Below are 7,025 nucleotides of genomic sequence, written 5' to 3'. Positions count from 1 at the left end.
CTACAAGAAATTCAGGGAATATCTAATGCCAATACTCATCAAAACCTTCAATGAAATTGAAAGAGAAGAAGTATTGTCCAACTCATTCCTGAAAGCTAGCATCACCTGATTGCAAAACCAGACAGAGACCCAACTAGAAAATAAAACTGCAGGCCATTCTCTTGAATGAACATAGATGCAAAAACTGTGAACAATATAGTAGCAAGCAGAATGCAACAGATTATTAAAAAGATCATACATCATAATCAAGTAGGCGCCATCCCAGCAATGCAAGGATGGTTCAACATATGCAAATCAATACATGTAATGCATCACATAAACAGAAGCAAAGACAAAAATTATGATCAGTCACCCTGAGCCACCCACTGGCCTACTGGGAGAGGGCATGGAGTATGGCAGCAGATGCACTCCTCCCAGCTGGGAGGCTGAGTTAATGACCTTCGGGAGAGAGCTAAGCCTGCCAGCACACTGCCTGCGGCTGGAGCACATAAGGACAGATTTCACATCTTCTGGGAATTGGAAGCTCTACACCCAGCCTTACTGGAAGAAAACTGATTTACAATTCAACAAGCAGAAATCATTGTGTCTGCATTGGTCAAGATCATGGAGGCCAATACCGACATCATCTACAAACACGTGTCACCAAAGTGCAGCAGGAGATCCCTCTTCAGCAAATGACACCTAAGACTGCAAATGTGGAAAAAAAGATATGATTATTTTGGAGAAGAGTGAATTTTCAGCCCTCAAAGCAGAAAATGAGAATATAAAGCTTGAACCATTTTAGTTAAAAGAAGTAATGGAGGAAGTGATGAAAGTCCGAAGAGATGCCAAGCTAGACTTCAACCTAGAAAAGAGCAGAGTGAAAGCATTGCTGATACTGAAACTCAAATATGTAACCACATTTTGACCCTGCTGCTGGATTTGGGTGCCTAAGTTGGGCTGCATTATAAAAGCATTCATTGAATGAGAGGAAGCTGGTGGAATTGAGGCTGGAAGGAGGGGAGCTGCATGCCTAGCAGGATCGGGCCCTGACACAGACACAGAAGGTGGAAACTGAGGTCACTGGAGACAACAATGTAATAGTTACTGAAAATATAAACTAATGAAATGTTTTAAATTTTAAAAATGTGTGTGAAGATACATCATTGTTATGGACATAGCTATTTTTCTAAAGTCTCTACTTGGAATCATGGGATAAGGAGGATCCTCGACATAGAGATGAAGAGTAAGGGGATAAACTTTGGAATCAGAACTTCTGAATTTAAATCTCTGACCAACCACTCTATCGTAGCCTTGAGCAACTGAAATTTCTCTTTTGGTTAATTTCTCTTATTATAGAAGAGTGAGCAGATCTATTTGTTGTAGAATCATTAGAACTCTGTTTTCGCAAGGGCCCCTAAGCCTATCTTTCTTCTATTTCTCAATCTTTGCTCTTCCTGCCCAACCACTCTAGGAAGTATTCCTCAAACACATCCAACACCTCTGCCAAAGACATTTTCTCTCTCTCTCTCCTTGGGAGGCTCTGTCCCTGTGTAAGCACAGGGTTTGCACCCCTACATCCTAGGGCCACTTTCTTAAGTCAGAGACCTTCTCCTATATTTGTGTAAAGCAATCATTACCATTCTTACACCAAGCAACCCCAACATTTCCTACCCGTCTTGAGGACATTGTGCTTATCTTCAGCTTTTATCACAACCTGATGTCTTACTTGATAACTATGGATATTGTCCTCACTACACCTGGCCCACAGGGTTGAGATTAGTTGCCTATTCTGTTCACTGCTTTATCCACAGCAATCTAAGCATACCCAAAATATTTTATGTGCTCAGAAAATAAATGCTGGAAGAATGACTAAAGTGACTTATGTAAAGTGCAAATGTGTTGTACAGGAAGAGTGTATAAATCACTGAAAATGCAGTATATTTGAGAGGAAGTCATGTGAAAGAAGCTTTACAGAGTTTTTCTTAGGGACTTAAAGTCTAAAACTTAATTGGTGACATAGAATCTGAACTTACTTCAATCTGAGGCCTTGAGAAGGAGGAATATTTTACATCTAGGGGCCAGATTTAACCTGCCTTACAAGTAGAGACCTACTGTATGAGTAGGTGACTTTAGGTTAGTCCTCGATTTCCTACTACAGATGTGGGAAGGAGAGCTAGACAGGAAGGGGGAGAGGAGGGCAGATGTAGTTCTCTGAGGAAGGTCCTATGAGGTGACAATGGCATGGACTTTGACATCACAAGGTCTGGATTCAGTTCCTTGTTCTGCTTAATAGCTAACTATAATTAACCCAGCTTGAGTCGGCTTTCCTTCCTTTCATATGATATAAAAACAGTCTTCATTGCACAACACTTTTGTGCCTTGTGCAAGTCCCATTTATATGAAATAAACCTATGTACTTGAAAGTGTTTTGCAAATTGCTTTCACTATACAGACGAGTGGTTGTTATTGTTTAGAAAGAACTGTGGGTTCTACAGGTTCCCTTGACCTCAAAAAAAATGCTAGTTATTCATATGACATTTTGACTTCAAAGAGTCAGGTTTTATTTGCAAGTTTCTTTTCATTCTGTGACCTTCTTAGCTTCCAGCTTTGATAACTGTCTGACACATTTACTTTTGCATTCGAATAGTACCTCACAAAACTCAAGATGCTTTGCAGGGAACTATCTCATGTATTGTTGCAATCTGAAAAAAAATTGTTGTGATGCTGGCAAACTGGAGAGAAGCAGGATCAGGGAATTCAAGCTGATTTCTCATCTACACATAGCCTCCAACAGCTGTGGGTCCAGGAAAGAGGACTTTGTGCCCGCTGTCTGGCCTACTCCCTTCCTACCAGGAATCTATGTCAGAGTTTCCCTCAAGACATAGCAGAAGGAAGGAAGGGCTTTTGTAGACTTGGTAACAATTTAGGGACTTTATTTTAAGCCAATGAAAGAAATGGTTTCTACTCTTGTCGGCCATGCCCAGGCCTCAAAGTCTTCCCACCCTGCCAGGTCATCCACTCCATTGCACCAATTACTCCCTGACTGAGACCACGCACTTCTATCCTGGGGTAACTGGAGGCCTCCTCTAGCCTCACAGGAAACTTTCAGTCAGCTAAATGATAAACGTGAGAGACTGAACCACGTTACTGTTTACCCTGAGTAATGGCTAGGGCAGGTGTCATTCAACCAGTCAATTCCTGTATTGAATAGATTTGATAAAATTGTTGTTTTAAAATTTCTTATTATATTATCTTATTAAAAATTGATGAAAAATAGGTAATTTTTGGTCATCCTGTATTTAAATAATTGGGCCAGGAAGTGGTTAACTCAGCGCACCCACTACCTTCACGTTGTACAGATCTATGCAGATTTCCATAGGGATTCATAACACTGAATCTCCCAATCTTTCTTAAGATACAAAAATAGCCCGTTTCACCCTGCTTTTTGACTTTACCTTTTCACTAGGCTCTAGGGTGATGCTATGGAAACATGGGTGCTTTGGCTCCTGTCAGCTCTACACTTTCTGAGTTGGTGGTGTCTGAGGTCCTAAAATGGATAAGTGGGCTAGCGCTTCCCTAAAGCAGGTTCAGCAAAATTTGGTCCATATGTGTTTTCCTCTAAAAACAGAACTTCAGGTAAACCCAAAATTCAGAAAGGACAAGAAAACAGGAAGAAACACTTCCTATAAGAGCTAGGCTGTGCCTTTCCATAAACATTTCCTTTTGTTCTTTGCCAACTTTCTTGCCACTTGGATAGTAGCTAAAAGTATTGGCTCTATCAAGGGCTTCTGTAGTCAGAAGAGCAACAGCAGCTCTATACCTGCCAACGTCCAGGGCCTTGGGTATCTCTTAATCTCTCTGGCTGCTCCTCCTGGTCCTTGATATGAACACATTATTTGACTTTTTGTAAATTATAGAACTAATGTGAAGACAGAGCTGTATAACCTATTAGTTAGACAGAGCCACACTGTCTTTAAACCTTCAAAAAAAAGAAAAAAAAAAGCCTCAAGATCCCTGTCCCAAGTGATTGCAAATTTTGTTTTCCTTAGAATTCTTACATTTCTTAGAGAAAAATTTTTGTAGTCAACCAGGCTCTGAACTTCTGCATCTACCAAACTGCTTCATTTTATAAACCATCTGGCCACTCTGTCCATGCAATCTCTTTTCTTTACTATCTCATACTGTGTGAGGCAGTACCCCAGATAATTCCAGATAAAATTCCAACCCGAACAAGTGCTTGTATAAGGCTTTCACTGAAGGTTGAGGAAATGGAAGGCCTTAATATGAAAGCATTGCCAAAAGAATAAGAAAAAGTGAAAGACTTTCTAAAATCTACAAAAAGTGGACACGAGGGTTGTTAAGTCCTAAGGCTAATCCTCCTCCAAAAATTTCTTAGTGGTCTGGATGGCCATGTTTTCCCACCTTCCTCTTATCTACTCCAAACCATTTCTGGCTCCGTGATTGTATGAACTACAGATTTCTGTTAACTTCTTGTCCATGGATGCCTGGCTATTAGTACTGATCTCTGGCCCTTCTCTTTCTACCCAACATGGTCTATTAGAAGGTTTTGCAAGCAGAGGTTGACTTCTCCAGAAAAGGGTTGTATTTCTCTTCCAGGAAACAAGAGTGGCTGCCACCAATTGTGGTACCTAACAACAACGTTTATAATTTGTTGCACCATGTAACATCTGCCAATAACGTTTATACTTCTGCTGTACTATGGTTTTCAGCAAGAAAATATTCATTATGGAGTTCTTATTAAAGTAAAATTGAATAGCTAACACGTGCCTGCATTGGTCTGTGTGAAATTTAAGTATATATGATGCAATGTGTTGGGATTTATTATTTTCATGCTTGTGAATTTGGGGTATAGTTAATCTGTTAGTGATGTTAGAGCAGTTGGTACATTGGGTCCTTAGAGATGTGGGTATTCTGCATGATATGTAAAAAATCTTAGATTTCAGCCATTAATAACAATTTAAGTTGATTTAAGAAGTGATTGATTCCGATGTGAATAATTTAAGATCTGTTTTCCAAAATAACTACAGCAAATTTTAATTTAAACAGGAGTGGAAGAGATACGAGTGAAGCCTATAAATCTGTATGTGGGAGCATGGTGCATCCTGATGAACAGGCAGAAGGAAAAATAGTACTTCTGCTGCTTTGATTGCTTTGAAGTTGACCCTGTTCATCAAGTTTTTATCATTGTCTATCTTCATTATGTGCTTGGCTCACCTGTTTCTTAAAGTTGTATTGTTCATTCTATGGGGCTTTTCATTTCTAGTGTTTGGAAAGCACTTGTAATTTTTCTAATACCACATTATGATGAAGGGCTCCCCTTTGAGAAAAGAATTTTCACTTGAAATCCATTGCATCTGGAATGGAAATGACAGAGTCCAGGGCTGTGCCTTTGAACATGAATAGAAAATAATATGTATTGTCATCAACCTTTATTTGAAATTAAGATTCCTCCAACTCTAAATGTATGTAACCAACCATATGGATATTAGCAACACCTGTGACTTTGCCATAGATACACTGATTTTTGGAAACTGGTCCACATATATATATTGTATCATTATCTTTTCTACTTTCTCTCTCCCCTCATACTTCTAATTATAGTAATTTCTATATATTTTGTGTTTTTCTTGCTTCCTTTAGTATTCTTCTCAATGAAGGCTTATGTTGTGAGTGCATAGTATGTAGAGAGAAACAGATAAATACACACAAAACCAGTTTCTCTTTAATGCTTTCAGGTTGCATCTAGATGGACTGTCCTTCTGCCAGCAGGAGGGGAGGCGGAGTATTACCTTTGCAGAATGATCCACACTCTTTGGCAGGGGCTGAGACCAGTGCTCTCATCTCTGATGAAAGACAGGTTTGTGGGGAGGGGATTTAGCTCAGTGGTTCCGACGCCTGCTTTGCAAGTGCAAGAACCTGAGTTCAATCCCTGGTACCAAAAAAAAAAAAGAAAAAAAAAAAAACAGGTTTGAGCTTTTCTATGCTCCTCTGCTCAAATGAACAGGACTCGGTATAACTGCCATAGCCAGGGAGACAGGAGCTGCAGAAGAGCTTGGGTCCAAGGGCAACTGAAAAAACGTCCCTGGCTAGGACAGAAAGCAGCCTGAGACTAAGGATGCCAAGGAGAGAGAATTTCAGGGAATCTGAGGAGTACGGGGCTCAACCTAGTTGGGGACACAGTTCACAAACAAATGTTGCTTCCTGATGCCACGAGCAGGGTGGCACAAGACGGTCTCTGCAGACTCTCAATGTCTCAACATGGGCCGGCGTCTCTCAGTGGGATCCGACAGTGTTCCGGGCGCTCTCCACCAACAGGAATCTGTATGGGCTCTGTTGCGCCAGCAGACTGTTCCCACAGAGCTCATACTGGAGGAAGGACAGTGGCGCTGTCACTCGTATTTTGCTGTGGAACTTCTGTGGGAGCAACCTGTGAGGGGCTCCAGGCGGTGACCAGCTCATCCCCACACCACCCCAAGGACCTGGGGGACCAGAGCCAGGGCTCCCGCTGCTGCCCAGTGTGACAGCCCTGCCATTCCCAGGGCTGTGCTTCTCCCTGCAGACCACCCCGTCACGTGAGTCTGCCTCGAAGGGACACCCACTGAGGGCCACAATACCTGCAGTCCCATTTCCCACCTGAGACCACCCCGTCACATGAGTCTCTGCCTTGAAGGGACACCCACTGAGGGCCACGATACCTGCAGTCCCATTTCCCACCGAGTCCCAGCTCTGCTTTCCTCCACCCTTCCTTGGGTCCCCCAGCCCTTGTAGCCCTGCTCTGGCCCCGGGGCATCTTCAGCCCCTGAAACTCATGACTCCTCTGTGCTTTGTGTTACTCAAATGACTTCCCTTACCCAGAGTCACTTCCTTTCAATTACTTCTTGCTTTTTATCTTTGCAGTTTGTTTCTGTCACTCCATTTCTTTTATTTTTTATGAGTTCTGCATAGTACCATGTCTCTAAGCAGAGAATAACTCCTGGGTCTGGAAAGGCATAGCAAGTTCCAGAAGATTCCTGGAAATCAGT

The 7,025-nt window shown here is 41.8% G+C and overlaps 1 pseudogene; it reads left to right on the top strand.

Moving 5' to 3' along the window:
• The first annotated feature begins 385 nt into the window (after positions 1–385).
• Positions 386–6,436, top strand: LOC104869013 (annotated as a pseudogene).
• Positions 6,437–7,025: the final 589 nt, after the last annotated feature.

Source organism: Fukomys damarensis, unplaced genomic scaffold (genome assembly GCF_012274545.1).
Source record: "Fukomys damarensis isolate Sample0158 unplaced genomic scaffold, DMR_v1.0_HiC HiC_scaffold_19, whole genome shotgun sequence".
Classification (NCBI taxonomy): domain Eukaryota; kingdom Metazoa; phylum Chordata; class Mammalia; order Rodentia; family Bathyergidae; genus Fukomys; species Fukomys damarensis.
Note: the sequence above shows the minus strand (reverse complement) of the source record. Positions and strands in the feature narration are given on the sequence as shown.